A 20,785-nucleotide genomic window follows, 5' to 3' on the forward strand; every position below is an offset into this window, starting at 1 on the left:
CGTTTGAACGGAAACAGGCTGTCTTGAGCACAGAATGAATTCTGCCCTGGAGATACCAGGAGGCAGGTGGGCCTGTTTCAGACCACCGCGCAGGTGGGTAGGGCCCTGACCCGTCCTGAAGCTGCACAGGCATCCTGTGGGCAAACATACCGCCTGCACATTCGCGTCGTTGCTAATGGGTATTCCCAAGGCAGGGTGCTGTTATTTGCATTTTCTCGTTGTCATGAATGCCCAAGTGCTCTGAATATTAATGAAACCATTCATAGCCTCCTTTGCAGGCTTAAAATATTCAGCATCAAACATACTGTTTTGTTCCCATTTCAACCAAGTTTAATTTCTCTTAACCAGCTTTGTTTTTGTAAAGCCAAATTAATGTATAATTTCAGTGTTTAAATCTCAATTCTCAGCAATTCACGACAGATTGCAAGTGACTATGATTTGTCCGTTAACACCTAATGGGTTGAAATAATTTATTGCACAAACATTTCCAGGAAAACGACGCCGCTTGAGCAAAAGCAAATCAGGAAATGTTACTTGTTTATCTAATAAACTACCCTGGGGTGAGCGAGTACATTAGCATTGCACAAACTTTGTGACTTATTCATCATCACTATTTATTATTAAAACTTTATCTGTTTCAACTTAGTGAATGGCTGCCTTGGGATACACTGCTTGCAGCAACAACAAGAAAATAAAGTTTATGCAATTTGCATAATACTGTACAAAGAATATTAGCTTAGAACAATATGAATCCCTGGATCATTTGCAGCCCTTTGGTGTTTAATGTTGGTAAATATTTAAATAACAGCGTGCCTGTATAATTATAAAGATTTCTCTTTCTAATCTGCTTGTGATGCACAGCTGCTGTAAATCACCTGGATCCCATGGTTTGGCTGGGAGAACGTTAGGGGTGATGAAGAGGCACTTGTTGCTTTGGTTGGTGAGGAAGATGGTGACCTGAAAGCACAGGAGTGGGGGGGCGGTTGAGACAGGAGCTCAAGGTGCTCTTTCTTCTTCTTTACCCTTTATAGGGGCATCTCTGTTTCATACAAATTGGGTTCTGCTTAGAATACGCCTGGATTCTCTCTCATGTTGAGCTTTTTGCATATACAGAAAAGATAGAATTGAACCTCAGGATCTTTGCACATGCTGCTTTCTCTTTGGTGGTTCTCCCTTCAAATCACCTGCTTGTCCCTAATTATACCTTACTCATTGTTCTAGCCTCAGGATAAACCTCCATATCTTTCCTGACCCCCACTACCCTGCCTGGCTTGGTCTTCCTACCATGCAATTTCATGATGCCTTGCATTTCTCCTTCCAATCTTCCTTATTCAAATGTCTTTTTTCTCCTCTGGACTCTAGGCCAGAGGAGGGGAAGAATGTGTCTGTGTTGGATAGTGCTGTGGCCAGGGCGTGGCAGATGGTAAAAGCTGAATTACATTTTTGTTGTAAAGTGAACAGATGAATACCTACAGTCATCCATTTAAAGAAATGTCTACATAATCAATAATCATATGCTTTATTACCTTTCAAATTAGACAAATTAAAAAATAAATTACAACCCCTAGCATTGGTGAGAATTTAGGGACTTGAGAACTCTCAAACACTTTAGGAGAATGATTCCACAGCATGAAGCAAAAGTCCAAAAGTGATTATTTTATTTTTTGGCTCGGTGAATACATTCATGGGAATTTATACTAAAGCAGTAATTTGGGAATGTGTGAACACATTTGGTTCCAGAGATATTCATCACATTGTTGTTTAAATTTGTGAAAAATTGTAAACCTCGTAAATGGTCAACAACAGAGGATTAGCGGAGAGAGCTACAATTCACCTAAATGATGGGACAGTAGGAAGGAGCTAAAACAGTAATTCAGAAATATTTTCATGACATGGGAAGAGGTTTACGATCTATTCTGGAGGGAATAAAGTAAATACAAAGCCTTATGCAACCATGATTCCATTTTTGTAATAACATTCATATACAGAAATGACAAGAATCATGTATGTTAAAATGTTAAAGAAATTAATTACCTGTGATGTGGTGAAATTTTTCTTTTTTTTTTTTAAGATTTATTTATTTATTCATAAGAGACACAGACTGAAAGAGAGGCAGAGACACAGGCAGAAGGAGAAGTAGGCTCCCAGGGAGCCTGATGTGGGACTCGATCCCAGATCCCGGGATCAGGACCTGAGCCGAAGGCAGGCACCCAACCGGTGAGCCACCCAGGGGTCCCGAAATTTTGCTTTTAATGTATCCTTTCTGCAAAATCAAAAGCGAAATGAAAGAAATGAACCTATGCACTAAACCACTGTGTGGCTTAAGACACACAGAGGAATTAATTTAAGTGAATATACAAAACAGTCATTTGGCTGGACATCTTAGCGGAATATATGCTAAGGACAAAAAGAACATCAAATAAATCTTCTTTCCTTTCCAGTAATTATATTGTTAATTATTATATTGCTATTTCTATTTGGAAGCTACTTAAGTAAATTATAGGAAGACACAAGAAATTATGTTAATGTCATCAGTAAATAAGATATTCAGCTTAAGAGAACAAGTGAAAAATAGAAAAGAATTTGAATAATGTTTAGCAAAGCTAAATTTGAATTGGAAATAGAAGTATAGCTTCCTGATGCATGTTCTCTTAAAACAGACATTTCCTACCTCTGTCCTCCGAATAAGCCCAGAAACCAGGAGCTATCCAGTAGCAATGATGCTCCTAGCACCTGTACTGTGATTGCTCAACAAGGTTTTCCACTGAAGCCAGATCACCTTAGAGAAATGGCTGATTCCAGAAATGGAGCAGGAAATGTACAAGAAGGTACTGATCATCTTATCTCATTAAAAGAAATGAGAAGAAAAGGCTCCTGGGTCATGTCAGAGGGCCTGATGGCCTGCTTAAAGAAACTCCCCAGTCAGGGAGGGTTCACTTGGATCATAAGAATAATGACAACAGTGGATTGAAACACATCAGCTCTATTAAAACCATGCACAGAAGATGTAACAACAGCAATTGGTTCCTTCTGAAGGATGGAAGGGGACTAGCTCACTAATCTGAAAACCAGCAAATAAAGGGAAAGAATCCAGCATTTTCCTGCCTTTATTTTATACTGTACCTCAGAGTAACCAACTGGTTTACTTGAGAATTCTCTTTATATGGAAGAGTTCCCTCTCAATAATGATGACAGAAGGATAGAATCAGAGTGTCCCAATTTTTCAACCTCAAATGCAATCACTGAACCATGCAGTCACCCCCAATGACTACTGGCACCACATAAAGAGAAACCACCAGACATCTTATACCTCCTGATGGAAATAGATGACACCACTTATAGAGTTTTCTTGCCAACATACTGAACCTGAAGAGATACACATTAAATGGCACCTCAGGGAAGGGATCTGCAAAATTTAGAATATAGGAAACTCTGGCATCACCAACTAAGAAACGGCAAAGAAATTAAAGAGAAGATGGACAACCTATAGACAAAGAAATTTAAGAGGTATTAGCTAACTGCAAGGGGTGGGTTTGTTTGGACCCCAATTTGAGAATAAGAGTAAGGCAACATAAAAAGAAAGAAAAAGAGGCCATCTGGGAAATTTTAATACTCATTGGATATTTAAAGCTATTAAGAAGCTATTGTTATCCATTATATGTGATGATGGTATTGTGACTGTTTTTTAAAAATGTTTATCTTTTGGAGATATGTGCTAAATTATTTCTGGCAAGAATGAGCTCACCAGAACTCATAACAGATGCAGGCTCTTCTGCACTTTCACTAATTTTGTTTAGGTCCTTGGGACCCTTTCATCTTGAAGACTCAACATGAGACTTTAATTTTAAATGCTCAGAAATGGTCTATTATTTTATTGATCCTTGCCACATCTCCATTTATTCTGTTTTTGAATTCCATAATTCCCTTAGGTTTACAAGGTAACTTAGCCTGAGTCTATGTTTCTCTTTTCTTCCCTAAATTCATCATTCCGGGATAATTTTATTACTTTGAATTAAGTGATGTTGATCCGAAGCAACTCTATCTAATGTGGGGATATGCCAGCAACTAGACAGTACAGCAGCTACATAATTTTACAATAGAAAAGACTCTTTATATGTGAAAAAAATAATCATATTTTATGCTATAGAGAAATAGCCTGAGCAAGGAGCTTCAGAATCACTAGGAATAATATTAAGTATTTGAATCAATTACACAAAGGCAGCAAAGAATAATTCTATTTTCTTGGGTAAACTACTAATTGTGCTGAAATGTTCTCAATACTTTCATCTGCCATTGCTGGGAAATACTAATGGAATGCTTTAGAATGGGAATTTGGGAGAACTATTGGTTAACGTAGACAAAACTCTCCATGTGCACCTAAATGTAGAAGATAGAACCATGCTAATTTTAGAGTAAAGACGGTGGTTTCAGAACCCTACAGATAAGTACCTACAGATAAGTACCTCCATAGTGTCCGTAACTGTAAAACAGATTAAATTGAGTTTGTTAAAAAGGATTGTACTGAAACAGCCCAAACCACATCCCTGATCTAATTAACTTGTTTACAAAGCTTAATTGATTTATCTTCCTTAAAAGATCTTTCTGTGGACTTCCCTACAGATACTGTTCTTCTTTAAAGTCTTCCAGGTAGCTGTTACTGAAATCCAACCCCCAAAATAGACTCTTTTTTTTTTTTTAAAGATTTATTTATTCATGAGAGACACGGAGAGAGAGGCAGAGACACAGGCAGAGAGAGAAGCAGGCTCCCTCAGGGAACCCAATGTGGGATTTGATCCTGGGACTCCAGGATCACACCCTGTGCTAAAGGCAGATGCTCAACCACTGAGCCACCCAGGCATCCCTCATTTTCCTTTTAAAAGGGAATATATTTTCTCACTGGATGGAAAAACCAGAGGCCAGCTTCTTCGGCATGGTTGACCAGATGCAGTGATATCTTCGAGAATCTCCCTCTAGTCTCTTGCCTGTTTTGTGTGCCAGCCTCATTCCCTGGCAAACTCCTTTTACCTGGTGGCACAGGAGGTCACCAGTAGCTTCAGCCACATCCTACACATCTTGCCTATGGAAAGAGCACTAGCTTTTTCTTTCTTACTTCTGTCATGTTTGTACCCTTAAATACATCACTTGGTGAGGAGTATGTTGTCCCTTTGTCAAACTTGGGTCCTCTGCGTATCTCTGGAGCCATTTATGGGTTCAACCCATAAACAGTGGAGGGTAGTTCTTTGATGGAACCACATACCTTGCTACTTGGAAAGGGGAAATGCATGCTGGGCAGGCAAATAGCACATCAGACATCTACTGCAGAATTTTAAGTAATTTTGTGCATACAACATCACTCTGTGGTATGGCCCATCTTGGTCACTTGCAGGTGAAGGGATTGGTAGCAGGGCTTACTTTGGAAGCTTATGGAAGCTTTGTTATTTTGTATTTAGGGGTAGGAGGAGGAAGGGTTTGATGAGAATGCAGGTACCAAACTCTTGATCTGGTTGGTTTCTTTCTAGGAGGATGCAAAGGCAGTCTGTCAGATATGCCTTTTCTGGCAGGCAGATCTTTAGTTTTTCTAAAGGCTTATAAAAAAGAAACCTTTTGTTCTTTGAGATTTTAGGAATGGTAAAGCAAATCCCCACTAGATATCTTCCCTGAGGGGAAGCACTTAACATCTGCTTATTTATTCTTGCTTTAGCACTGTCAAAGGTTACCATGATGGAATGGCTTTGCTGGAGAACACGAGAAATGATGCCCTAGAACTTTCTACTTGGTCAAACAAAGTCTGACACATCCATAAAGATGTGGTCAGCTACCTGGGAAAGGTGATATCTGAGTGATATTTGCAAGTAAGATGTTCAATCAAGGGTTCATACAGATGGGTAGTTTTAAGTCTAGTAAAACTAACTCCCATGTATTGAGCACTGATTGTATGCTAGATGATTCGCTGTGCACTGGGGATACAGATAGAAATAATATGAATGCCCGTTGGTGCAATATAGTGATTAATAATTATAAATATATATTTGGTCTTTATTCCCTTTTCTAGCCCAGAGTTTGGAATTTCTGAGTTGAGAGTTTTAGATGTCTTTTGTTATGTTAATGAATATACTTTGCACCTAAGAAGGGGGAGTGCTGGTTGTCAGGAGAACCAACCTTGTGATTAGAGGCTTGTAAAGTTGTCTCACCCTCTGATCTCTGGGGAAGGAAGTGTGGAGGCTGAATCAATCACCATTGGCCAAAGAGTTAATGAATCATGCCTATGGAGTGAAGCCTTCATAAAAAACCCAAAGGACAGGCTTGGAGATCTGGGCTGGCAACATATGGAGCTAGGGAGAGTGGTGTGCTGACAGCATGGAAGCTCCACGCCCTTTCCCACATACCTTGCCCTAGGCAGCTCATCATTTTGGCTGTTCATTCATATCCTCTAATCCTTTTGCAATAAACCAGTAATTTAGTAAGTAAAATGTTCCTGAGTTTTATGAGCTGCTGTAGCAAATCACTTGAGCCCAAGGAGGGTGTTGCTGGAACCTCCAGGCGGTAGCCCACCCAACTGGTCAAGTTTAACAACTTGGGCTTGTGACTGGCATCTGAAGTGGGGGAGGGGAGGGCGTCACACAGGACTGAGTCCTTCACCTGGGGAACCTGATGCTGTCTCCTAGTAGATACTGTCAGAATTCAGTTGGATGATAGCTGGTGTCCTGAAGGATTGCTTAGGGATGTTTTGGGTGGAACCCTCCAACAGTGACACTGAAAATGGGTCCCAGAACACCCAAATAATTGGGCATACAAATATATGGCTCCCAATGTCTAATAGATTATGACATGCTTATAATAGGTAGGCTAGGATAATTCAAATAAACAACAGGGAACTTGATATGTTTAAACAGTCCTATTCCTAGATCAACTGATACAGTGAACTGGATAAAAATATTTGATTTTAAGACTTTTGTCCCAAAGCACTTTAGTTCTAGGAAGCATAGGTATAAATCTCTGAAATGGGTGAGTTTATTTCATCTGACGTTATGTAGCATCAGGATAGGCTCTAAATGATGGCTATTTCTGCTTGACTAGAGATCAAGGTTTGCTGATGTTTCTGCATATCTAATATGATTTCCATTTGGTATTTGGCTTGCTTATGTACAGAATACATATTCAATTGGGTTGAGAAAGACCAGACCATGGTTGTTCAAAACCCTGGGGATGTGGCTTATGCTTGTTAGCATTTAGCTGTCTCTCGTTCCTATATGCCAAGCTTACTGTCAACCTTCAACATAAAAAAATCAGCATGAAAATATTTACATGGAACATAAAAATCAGCATGAAAATATTTACATGGGTGTAAAGACCATTGTCTTAACATCTACAGCTAATGTAGGGAAATCACTCCTGTAATGGATCAGAAAACCTGGGCCAATTTAAAATTCTTTATAAATGCCATTCTAATGAGCATTCCAACCACTGTGGATAACAAATTAATGTAAACATGGTCTTCCTTCTTTTTATTTACTACCTCAAATCTCAGTGGGAGGTTTTAGAATTGGTCCCTGTTACTATCACATCAGGTACACAGATTTCTTTATGTGTGGGGTGGAGATGGGGATCTAATGCAGGGGCATTTAAGCCCATCTCGACTAATGCAGGTTTCTAAATGTGTGTTTACCAAAACTAAGACAAGCTGCACTCCAGGAAGAGAGTTTTCAAGTGGTTTCAGGACTAATGTTTGGCTGCATCAGTACCACAGGATGACTCTGTGATCAAGGAAGTCTAGGGTATTACCCAGTTCTGGAGGCTCCCAAAATATTGAAAAATAAGGGAACCTTGATTCAAGATTATAAAAATTGGGATATATATATATATATATATATATATATATATATATATTATTTTGTGTTTGCCTTTATTTTTTTATAAATTTATTTTTAATTGTCATTCAATTTGTCAACATATAAATTAACACCCAGTGCTCATCCCGTCAAGTGCCCCCCTCAGTGCCCATCACCCAGTCTCCCCCATCCCCCGCCCACCTTCCACCACCCTTAGTTCGTTTCCCAGAGTTAGGAGTCTGTCATGTTCTGTCTCCCTCCCTGATATTTCCCACTCATTTTTTCTCCTTTCCCCTTTATTCCCTTTCACTATTTTTTATATTCCCCAAATGAATGAGACCATATAATGTTTGTCCTTCTCCGACTGACTTATTTCACTCAGCATAATACCCTCCAGTTCCATCCACGTCGAAGCAAATGGTGGGTATTTGTCGTTTCTAAGGCTGAGGAATATACCATTGTATACATAAACCACATCTTCTTTATCCATCATCTTTCAATGGACACCGAGGCTCCTTCCACAGTTTGGCTATTGTGGACATTGCTGCTGTGAACATCGGGGTGCAGGTATCCCGGTGTTTCATAGCATCTGTATCTTTAGGGTAAATGCCCAGCAGTGCAATTGCTGGGTCGTAGGGCAGGTCTATTTTTAACTCTTTGAGGAACCTCCACACAGTTTTCCAGAGTGGCTGCACCAGATCACATTCCCACCAACAGTGCAGGAGGGTTCCCTTTCTCCACATCCTCTCCAGCATTTGTGGTTTCCTGCTGTGTTAATTTTCCCCATTCTCACTGGTGTGAGGTGGTATCTCATTGTGGTTTTGATTTGTATTTAAAAATTGGGATATATTTTAAATATTTGCATTGAACTTGGCTTTTTTTCATAACAAAGTGCAATGGCTACAGGTGATCTTCCTTGATCATGTATCCAGCAATTACTGGCTTGGACATTTGTGAATGTGAGGCTGATACCATGAGAAGCAGAAGCACAGAGAGAGAAGAGCTGGGTGCTTGAGTCCCTAACAGAGCCACTGAGTCACACCTCCCTTGAAATCTGGTAGATACCCTGCTACCAAATCTTTACAGTTAAGCCAATAGATTCTTTTATATTCTAAGTCAGGGCAAGTTGGGTGTTGGCTTGGAGCTGAAATTATCCTCGCCAATACAGACCTGAGTCTGCCCACTGCCCCTACCCTTTATCACTCAGCTCACACACAATGGTAAGCCTGTCTTTATTTAATTGAGAAATTAATTATAGGTGGAGGTCTGTTGCATAGTACGTGATTATTTTGTTCTCTGTAACCGTAAACACATTTGACAAGTCCTCTTACTGACTTGACTAAAGGGATCGATTGCTGATATGACATAATTCTAGCTATTAGCTGTCAATCCTTTCATCCTTAAAGAGACTGTTTTCTCTCTTCTTTATGTTGATTTGACAATTTATACAGCTTGAAATGTTTTCACATGCATTATCTCATCTCATCATAAAGCCATGCTTAGGGCTTATAGAATAGGCATTTCCTGCTTTTTCAGAGAAGGAAGCTGAGACAGGAACCTGCCCTAGGCCAGTGTGAGAATAGGGTCCCAGGCTCCCCCAGGAAGGGCCTGTGTGCTCTCCCTGGCTCCTTATGGGTTGACCAATCCAATTAGTATCTATGCATTGGACTGTAAGTAACAGAACACAGTGACTCAGGCCAACCTAAACAAGGACATTTATGATGCTGTGCAGTTGAAATCCAGAGACAAAATGGGACCTGAGCACAGGCACCAGGAGCCTTTATCTGCATCTCTGAGCTACCTTCCTCTCTGGGTGTAGGCTTCATCCTCAACTGGACAGTGGCATGGCTATAGCTGCTCAGGCATCACACCCAGATACAACAATGTCTGAAAGAAAAGGGGCTTTCTCCTGCCCTTTTTCTTGGGATTGTGGAAAGCTCTCCTACATAATACCACCAGCAAACATTTCCATTTTGTCCAGCACTGGGTCCACACCCACTCTTCAACCAGCCATTGGAAGGGGAAGGGGTGTCCATGATCTGCTTAGAACAATCAGCAGACCACAACTGAATGTTAAATAGTGAGCCACAGTAACTACCACTGCATTGATTTAAAATAAAATGATTCAGGGGGTCCTGGGTGGCTCAGTCAGCCAAGAGGCCAGCTCTTGATTTCTGTTCAGGTCATGATCTCAGGGTGGTGAGATCGAGCTCCACATCAGGCTGTGTTCAGTGCAGAGTCTGCTTGAGATTCTCTCCTTCTCCATCTACACCCCCCACCCCATATGCTCCCTCTCAAATAAATAGATAAAATCTTTAAAAAAGTAAAATGATTTAAAGCATATAGTAGTTCAAGAGAATTGGCCTGGGGTTTGGTGGGTTGTTGTTATTATGTTCCCCATTTGCTCATGCCTCCCTGTATCCATGCAGGTGGGTAGCCCCCTTCCACACCAACTCATAGCTTGGTTACAGGGCTCATTCTAATCAATGAGGAAACAGTGCATATTACACAAGGGGCTTGGCTTCTGGTTGCTCTTAGGACGTGTGTGACAGAGTAAACTTTCTTGTCCCCAAATTCATAGGTTGAAGCCCTAGTCCCCAATGTGACTATATTTGGGGATAGGGCCTTTAAAAAGGCACTTACAGTTATATAAGGTCTTAAGGGTGGGGTCCTGATCCAATAGGGATGGTGTGTTTAGAAGAAGAGAAGGTGCCAGAAGGAATACATTCTCTGTGTGCAGGAGGACACAGCAAGAAGGCAACCGTCTCCAAGCCAGAACTCGGGGTCTCACCAAAAAGCAACCTTGCCAGAAGGCTGATCTTGGGACTTCCAGCCTTCAGAACATGAGAGAACGTTTCTATTGCTGAAGTCACCCAGTTTGTGGTATTCTGAATAGGAACCCCCTAACAGTCATGACAGGAACAAGCCAGACCTAGTCTTCTGGATGAAGAAAGACACAGCAGGCAGGTGAGTTCGGCCACTGACCACCAAGTGACCCCAGATGCATGAATGAGTCCAGCAGGTGAGACCAGTACAAGAGCTACATAGCTCAGTCCAACCCAAATTGCTGACCCACAGAATCCAAAGCCAAACAGATGGCTGTTTTAAGCCACTGAGTTTTTGGGAGATTTTGTTACACAGCAATAGAGAACTGGTCCATGTGGGAAACATGGAGTTCTTAGTCACACACTTTTATGCTCCATGGGAGGACTTGATTACACATGCTCCTGCTAGTCTGATTTGGAATACAATTTATTTACCTCGCAGGTCAGAGCCTATTTACAGGGATCAGGCAAAGCAAATGAGCAAGGCAGGCTGTGATCAAAAAATAATCATAAAGCTTGAGTTTTATTTTTCATCTTTGGATAAAGACATAGATGCAGAAATACTCTCATATAAGAGAAGAATGTAGGTGGGATGCTTAATGACAACTGCATGCACATTCTCAGGGACAGGAACTCTCTAGGGAATGGTGGGGACTGGGGGCTTGGAGTAGGCATATCTTACTAAGAAGGTCAGTGATCCTTCAGCTCTGGCCTTGTTGCCATGTGGGGATGTGGGCTCAGGGTTTTGTTACTAGAACTTTCAAGTTTTCAAAAGAAACCAGAAATCTGGATTTTTTTTTAAAGATTTTATTTATTTATTCATGATAGTCACAGAGAGAGAGAGAGAGAGAAAGGCAGAGACACAGGCAGAGGGAGAAGCAGGCTCCATGCAGGGAGCCCGATGTGGGATTCGATCCAGGGTCTCCAGGATCACGCCCTGGGCCAAAGGCAGGCACTAAACTGCTGCGCCACCCAGGGATCCCGAAATCTGGATTTTTATATAAAATCTCCTAATTTTAAAACATTGATTCAATTAAAACACTCTACAACTGAAATAAAGCTCATTTTAGCCTGGAATGTCTCTTTAGACTAATCTACACACACTAGTTAACGCAAAAATTATAAATCAGTAAAACACACAGATGTCACAAAATTGGTTTGACAAAACTTTTTTCCCCATTGACTGGGACTGGCATGGGTGCAGCAGACACATAAAAATGGAACAGTTTGCAGAAAGGGTGGTCCTGAATGCAAGATATAATAGAAAATGAAACAATGAGAAAGTTACAGTCTGTGATTGCAGGTCTTTCTGCTTCCAAGCTCAGAGAAAACAAATAAAACCCAAAAACCTAACATGGGTAAAGCCAGTACCGAAAGAATTTCAAATTCAGAAAACAAATAAATGAGGGTTTGATCCTCTGCATTTCAAAATATTTCTCAGCCAGATGGTGAATTTTTTAAAAATATGGGGCCTGACTCTATTTATTTTTGTTATCCTTGGAAGCTGGAAGCACCTAATCCAGGGTAGGCCAACAAAGGCATGACTGGTCCATCACAGGTGATTAACATAAGGAATGTGTCATCGGGAAGTGGCCTACTGTGGATTATGAGCACGCAGTTAGTAAACGGGGCTTTTTTTCCTACTTGCTCTTTCATTTTTGAAAAAGTAGTTATCTAACTTCTGTTTCTCCATTCCTCATGTGTAAAATGAGGATAATAAAAAGTACCTACCTCATGGTGTTATGAAGATAAGATGAAAAGCTGCTTGTAAACTGCACAGCACAGCCTGAAGTACAACACAGGTTCCCTGGATGTTGTCACCGACCTTGATGGCCTAGTTAGTTTTAAACAGCGGATAACCAGGTGAGTTGATAGGAGGAAAGGTAGCATATTTAAAGCCTCAGGGACACAACTTTTGAATAAGGCAGTATGAATTTGGACTGGATTAAGTAAAAACGTTCTTTATATGGACTCAGAGAATCAGCTCAGGTCACCTCTTGGGTAGAGGCCTAAGGAATCTGGAAGGAAACCTTCCAATGCTTCCAATGCTATTTCCGAAGCGTTTCCTACAGCACAGAGGCCCAGATGCTTCCCCGGGGAATGATTCTCTGCTACAGAATTGGCCATTTTCAGCAGCACACACTGATGTTGTAATGAGGGGGATAAAGCATGTGAGTCCACAGCGGCTGTTTGTGGAGTGCTCCGTATATTCTGGTTGTTCTTGAACGAGCAAAGAGAAATTGCATTCCCTACGCTGGGAGAAGCTTGTGGCTTTTCATTCTCTGCCTCTTCTTGGGTATTGTTGCTTTCCTTTTCACTTTGCCCTAATAAGGAATGTTCTCTCTCTTGAGCAAAATAGACGCCAATCTTAAGCATTTCTGAAGGAAGAACTATTGTCATTGGAAATTACTAAATAATTCTGAGTATTATGTTGCTGTTATTACTAGGCTTTTACTATTATGTTCCTGATGTTGGTTGGGACCTCCTGGTCCTCTGAGATGCAGGCAAGGTCAGGGCTGGCCCCCATCGCATTCTCTGCAAAAGAAAGTAACCCTCCTGTCCTGCAGCAGGTGGACAGAGCCGTGAGTGGGTGGGTCCGCAGTGTGCGCGCGCACCTGTGTGTGGGGTTATCCTGCTGTCTGTCTCCTTGGCAAACTCTTTTAGTGAATGTGGGCTATTCTGCTCCACGTGGATCCAGATGAAAAAACAAACTTCTTCACCAGTTCCATTAATTAATGTACAGCTCACGTGGATACAGCAAACTACTTAAAAAAAATTTTTTTTGGTGAGGGGGCAGCCCGGGTGGCTCAGCGGTTTGGCACCTGCATTCAACCCCAGGGCATCATCCTGGAGACCTAGGATTGAGTCCCACGACGGGCTTCCTGTGTGGAGCCAGCTTCCCCCTCTGCCTGTGTTTCTGATGAAATAAATAAATAAAATCTTAAAAAAAAATTTTTTTTAAATACTAGAGTTGAGAGTGAGGAGGATGGGGAAGACGTTTGCACTGGAATCAGGTGAAGAATTAAAAATAACTTCCAGGGGAATAGAGAGATGGGCATCGCTGTTGGAACGCGCGCTGAAGGCCCCACGGGTCGCGGGAGGGGGGATTGGGGTGAGGTTTCCCTCGGGGGTGGGGACAGGAACGTCCGGGGTGACCTGTATTGTGCCCCTCACCACCCCCGCTGTCCAGACCCTTCCGGCCGGACAGACACACCACCAGACCGCCCCATGTGCCCGCTCATGCGCCCAGTCCTCATGGTTCCACCAAGCCGGCGCCCCTTGCACAGCCAATGCCTGTGCAGCGTCCCCGGCTAACCAACTTGACGCCGTCGAGACACTCCAAACCCACCCGCCCAAGAGAGCCCCACCTGGACTGTCACCCGGGGTCACAGAATTGACTGACATAGCTTACCTCTGATTGGTCTTCAGAATCCAGGAGAGGATCCGCCAGCAGCGCGCCTCACTCGGGGTCGGCAGGTGCTAGGACCCAGGGACGAGCCCGAGGCTCCCAGCCTGCCCACCAGCCGGCCCAGTCTGATGGAAGCGCCAGGCGCAGGCACAGAGGAGCACGCTGGAGGAGCTGCGTCACGTGTCCAGAGACGGGCTGAACTCATTGGCTCCTCTGCGCTCCCTCCTGGAGCTGGGGGCGGAGCTGGTGGGCACATGACCTCAGGAGTTCTCGCAGGAAATTGCAAACAGCTGCACGTGGAGGGTGGGGGAAAGCCCGACGCCGAGGGGCTTCCTTTCGAGGCCTGGCTTGAGTGGCGGGGGGACGAGGATGTCCCGGCCCTGCCCACGGAACCCCGAGTTTACAAGGAGACCTCAGCTGGCCTCGGTCTCAGGGCTGCACATTCTGTCCAGGCGGAGGCCCTGCAAAGGCTCCCAGGTGGGCAGAGCACCCTCCCAGGGTGGGCAGCCTCCGATGTGCTGGGTAGGCAGGGTGGGCAGAGCGCCCTCCCAGGGACAGGAGCAGCTGAGGAGCCTCCGATGCCCCCGGCTGGTGTGGGGGCAGCCGGCAGGTGATGCCTCTTGGTGAGCTTCTCTAGGACTGTGGGTGAGGCCCAGGCCCCACAAGGACCTAGGGTCCTGCAGGGTAAGGTGTTGGGGAGGTGGCAGCCCAGCCCCACCGCAGGCTGCACAGGCTCCAGCCTGGATCTCACCCCCAGATTGAGCTCTGAGCTTTGTTTTGGTTACCCATCCTCCTCCTCTAGACGCTTGGAGGTGCTAATTGCCCGTCATCAAGGTGCTATGACCACTCTGCCAAGAACATTTGTTAATTCAGATAAATTTTTTCTTTTAAAGCGTCTGTGTTGTCATTGTTCTCTGTACATATTCTTCATAGTTCTCGACTCATCTGTGTCTTGGTATGTGAATGCTTCCAGATGAGACTGTGTTTTCCAAAATCGCAGTTATCTACTTTATAAAATCCTGCATCATTTGCAAGATTTTCACGTTTCCTTCGAAACCAATTTATCTTATCCTTTTAGATGCTGCCAACATCTGCCTGGCAAGGAAGGAACTAGCTGATAAAGACTCGTGCAGTGGGCAAGGGCAGGAGCTGGAAGTAAGTGGGCTGGGATTCTGAAAGGGGCTAATATTCTTCCAGTTGCTTGTCGGCGAATGTTTTTATGTGACACTGACTCTCCCCCAGACAACCTTGTAACTGGGGATTGGGTTAATGTATACTCAGCTAACAAGATCCTCTTGTATTCGGTTTGAAGTCTATTGCTGTGGAGAATCCCTAAAGTTGCCACTGGAGGATCATCTTCTTACCCTTTAGCCCCATGCTGTGTCTTTGATTAGTGGTGTACATATGTGTGAAGGGGACAGTTGTCGCTGAAATTACAGACAGCTGAATGGCGATTTGAATTGCATGAGCATTAAGGTCTTCCTTGAGAGCGATATGCAAAACCCGTGGTTAGAATGATTTTATTCAAGCATCGGGAAGTATAGATAAATCCCCCTGACATCAACACAGCAGGGGACACTCCAAGAACCTAATTCTAATGAATATACATTTTGGCTTTTCGACTACAAGGAAAGTAGGGCAGAGGATTTATTTAGATCTTCTTAATTAATAGCCTAGTATATTAGTTAGGGCCATTACAGTGCTATTCTGTTTCTCCAGAGAAAAAGAACCAACAGGAGATGTAGATGTATATGTGAACACACACACCCATACACCCACTGTATATTTACATGTATCTTCATGTGTCTGTGTCTATATTTGTGCATACACACACACACATGTACATGCATACAAAAGATTCATTGTAGGAATTCACTCAAGTGATTAAAACGTCCCACAATCAGGGCACCTGGGTGGCTCAGTGGTTGAGCATCTGCCTTCAGCTCAAGGCATGATCCCAGGGTCCCGGGATCGAGTCCCACATCGGGATCCCCACAGGGAACCTGCTTCTCCCTCTGCCTGTGTCTCTGCCTCTCTCTCTGTCTCTCCTAAATAGATAAGTAAAATATTAAAAAAAAAAAAAGTCTCACAATCTGCTATCAGCAAGATGGACAGCCAAGGAAGTGGTGCAGCTGGGTCCGAGTCAAAAGACCTGAGAACCAGGAGCACCAATGTCCAAAGACAGGGGAAGATGAATGTCTCGCTTCAGGCAGACAGACTGAATTTACTCTTCTTCTGCCTCTGCGTTCTGTTAGGCCCCGGGGTAGATTGGCCGACGCCCAGCTGCACTGGTGAAGGCATCCTCTTTACTCTGCCTCCCGATTCCTGCGCTCATTGCCTCACACACACAGACAGATTCGCTCACGATTTTATAATCATGAAGAGGGACGTAGAAATGGTTGCCTTTCTACTCCATGATAAGAATGCCTTCTCATGGTAAGCCCGGCACAGAAGCACATCGTGGCGGGGGCGCTGGGGTTGTCCGTGTTCGGGGTGGAGCGGCCCCCAGAGGCTCTGCAGATGCAGTCAGAGTCCTGTCTGTAATGAAATGGGACATTTCTCTCTACTCAGTTCATTATCTTTGGGCAGCCTCTGATTATTTGGATGATCGCTCCGCTGATGTATTGAGGGATGTCTATAGGGAATACAGGGAGGAGATGGGGCCCGTCCCCATCCCACTGGCCCTTTGTGCAGGTAGCTGAGGTGTTTCCAACAGGAGGCCTCCAAAGGATTGTCGTGGCAAAGGTGGTTGGCTAAGGACATGCCACCGAGCTCTCTGCTGACCTGTCAGAGAACGTGCTTAGTGATATCAGTTAGAACCGTATGAAGCCACCATTGTAGGTGGGTTTGTGGGTCAAAAACAGGGTTGGACCAGCACTTTCATAAAATTCAACCAATATTTTGTGGAACATGTAATGAGCCCACACTCATTCCCGGCGTTCCACACTGTGTCTCCCATGTGCCGGCTGGCGGGGTGGTGGCACCCCTGTGTGTGCTCACGTTTATCATTGAGGTGTTATCCCTCCGTGGTATAGACCGGATTTGTGTACACAAGTGCAGACACATGAGAAATGTCATCTTTACATTTTCTTTAAGCAGAGTTAGATGGGAGTCTGAGGCAATGATGTTCTGATGGGCTTGAGGGAAGTCCGATCACAGACATTTTGGGACCCCTTTGCCTCCTTTTGGGGCACAAAACCTGTGGAGGTTTAGGAGAAATCAGAGGCTGCCCTTTCTCTTTGGTCTGTGGTGTTCGTTGTGATATTCTTGTGCACGGCCGCATGTTATTTTTGGGAAACAAAACCAGAAAAGTGCAGGTTTCTCACAGCTCCTGTTGCGTCTCCTTTCACAAGCTGTGATCGCCAGGGAGTGAGTGTGCTTTCACGAGTGGTTTTGTGTGACCATTTCCCACTGTGCCCCCGCAGCCCTCCCTGGTGCCCAGTAAATGATAAGTTTGCAGGGGTGATCCTTGTCTGGGTCGAGAGCTCTTGAGAGCGGAGGGCCTGTCTTACTCACTGCTTCACACTCAGAGCCCAGAAGAGTGCCTGGTGCATAGTAGGTGCTTGCTGAATATCTGCTGGATGAATGATCATGGGAAAAGCCCCAGGGCTGACTCCATCCAGGGGGTCTGGGGGTTTAGGAATAACCTGGATACAGGTCCTTCTGGACTGGCTGGTAGGTAGTTTAGGTGGAGAAAACATGTCTGAGACTCAGTTACCCTTGTCAGTGGAAAGTGGCTCGAGGGCTAATGAAATACCAGAAACATCCTATAAAGAATTAGCAGTAAACCTGCTGCATGCAGTACACTCGTATACGTTGTTACTGAATATAAAAGAGGAAGATCTCTTTTTAAAAATGCGTGTCATCACGCTGTAACACACAGAGGCACATGAATCACTCATAGGGTGAATGAACCTTTACCTTCCCAACGCCCTCAGGAGCACCTCTCCCACCCCCCTGCCCCCGTTACTACCTCACATGGCAAACACCCTCAGAAGTGCCATCACTAGGGTTCGTTCTGATTGTTTGGAGCTTTATGTAAATGTAATCAAGGAGTATGCTTTCTTTGTGCCCGACTCCTTTTACTCCTCGTTACGTCTGGGGGAGGCAAATGTTGTGTGTGGTTGTGGTGGGTGTTGCACCGTGAGAAGAACCCATGGTTTATCCAATATGCTGTTGATGGACAGCTGGGCTGCCTGTCACCGTGCGCTGCTGTGAACGCGCTCGCTCAGGCCTGCGGTGCGCCTCTGCGGGCGGGCCCTGCTGCTGAGCGCCTTGGGCCGAGCAGGGGGGCTGCTGACTGCCTTGGTCACAGCGCCCAGAAGTGGAACCTGGGAGTGAGTTGTTGTGCTGGTGATTTCCGGGAAGATTGTCCTCTGGAGGAAGCTGTGAGGAAGTGCGGGAGGAGGAGAGCCACGGGAAGAAGCGAGCCAGCCTGCAGATGGGGCTGGAGCCCGCCTCAGCCTGACTCCATGGGAGGCCCTGGAGCCTGAGTGGCGCTGCTGAGTCACCTCTGGAGGACCTGTGACTTGTAACGAGCCGGGCACCGGCTGTGGACCCTCCCCGAGGGGTGGGCATCACACTGCGTGCTTATCCGGATGAGACGGCTCTGTGGGAGAGGTGTGAGCCTTCATCAGTCAACAGACAGGGAAGCTGGGGGATTGGTACCCTGGCCTGTGGAGTGATCCGCGTGGGCCACCGGGAGCAGGCCCTGTCCCAGATCGGGGGGCAGGGGGGCAGCGGGGGAAAGGGTCTGGTCAGATTTAGTGGGCGTTGCCAACATACACATCCACTAGCATCTTAGGAGTGTTTCAGTTCCAAATCCTCTGCAGCGCTAGGCATCATCTGACTTTTTCTATTTTAGCCTAATTTTAACAGAATGGCAGTAGTATCTCATTGTAATTTTATTTTTATTTTTTAAGTTATTTTTTTTATTGGAGTTCAACTTGCCAACATACAGCATATCACCCAGTGCTCATCCCATCAAGTGCCCCCCTCAGTGCCCGTCACCCAGTCACCTCACCCCCGCCCACCTCCTCTTCCACTACCCCTTGTTCGTTTCCCAGGGTTAGGAGACTCTCATGTTCTGTCTCCCCATGATATTTCCCACTCATTTTCTTGCATTTCCGTGAGGACTAAGGAGGCTGAGCCCCTTAGGTTTCTTGCCATGGGGATATTCTCTTTAGAGATGTGTCTCAAGTCTTTGGCCAGTTTTTCTGTTGGGCTGTCTGCCTTTATTTGCTGTGTGAATTCTTTATTCTGGCTAGAGGTTCTTGTCAGATATTTACAGAAATATCTTCTCCAGCACAGTGGTTTGGCTTTTTACCCCATAACATGCCATGTGCTAAATAGAAGCTCTTACTTTTAATGAAGTCCTGTATGGCAGATTCCTGCTCCGCGGTGTGTGCTATCATGTGTCCTATTTAAGAAACCTTTGGCCCAAGGCTGTGAAGGTATTCTCTTATGTTGTCATCCGGAAACTTTGTTTTAATTTCCACCTTTAAGAGTTAGATCGATAATTCATTTGGAATTGAGTTTTGTCTATAGTGTGAGGCATTATCGCTTTTGGCATGAATCATGGAACCATCATATGTGTGGTCTGTTTCTTATTTTCCATGTAGTTTTATGGGCTCTATTTGTCTATTCCAGTAGTTCCTACCTGGGGGTAATTTTGCCCCCCCCCCCGAACATTTCTCAATTTCTGGAGACATTTTTTTGTTGTCGTGACTCTGTGTGTGTGTGTGTGTGTGTGTGTGTGTGTGTACTAAAGGCATCTAATGGGTAGACACCTTGATGGTGCCGAACACCCTGCAGCACATGGGAGAGCCCTATGAGGGAGCCCCCCGTCTCCAATGTCACCCCTCCCGAGGTGGGGAGACCTGGACTATCCCTGCCTTAACTTCTGTCTTGGCTTCTTAGCTTCACAATGTCACTACTTTCGGTTCTGTGAACCTACAATTTTCTGCATCTTTCCAACCCTACCATGGCCCTTCTTTTGCTTTTGTTTTTCCACACACATTTTTGAACTAGCTTGTCAGTTTAAAAACAACAACAAAAAGCTGCTTGGATTTTAATGAGATTGGATAGAACCTCAAACCTACACATCACTTTGGGAAAATTGACATCTTTGCAAAAACAAGTCTTATAATCCATGAATATGATGCAACCTTCTGTTAATCTAGCTCTTTTAATTTTTTTGTGTTTTTCTTGATAGGTGTCTTGCAAAGCTCTTGTTAGATTTATTCCTAGACATTTGATATTTGTACTGATATTGTAAATATTATAAATTCTTTCCATTTTAATTTCTAGTTATTCATCACTAGCATAGATACTGCAGTTGCTTTTGTAGATTGACATGCATGTGGCAGTGTCACTAGATTCTCTTAGTGATTCTATTAGCTTGTGTATTTTGGGGGGGATTTTCTTTATTAGTATTAAACACAAGAGCTTTACTTTTTCCCTTCTAATTGTCTTATTGTATTTATTTATCAGTTGCTGATTGTCTGGGTTAGGACCTCCAGTACACTTTTGAATAGGGACTGCCATTGGCTTGTTTCCAGTCTCGGCAGAAAGTCTTCAGGGTTTTGCCATTAAGTTATCCCTGGTGACTTTTCTTGCTTTAAAATCTGCTATGTCTGAAATTAATACAGGTACTCTTGCTTTGTTTCGATTAGTATTAGCAGGATATGTTTTTTTTCCATTCATTTACTTTTAATTTTAAT

This window comes from Canis lupus, chromosome 26 (genome assembly GCF_048164855.1).
Source record: "Canis lupus baileyi chromosome 26, mCanLup2.hap1, whole genome shotgun sequence".
Classification (NCBI taxonomy): Eukaryota; Metazoa; Chordata; class Mammalia; order Carnivora; family Canidae; genus Canis; species Canis lupus.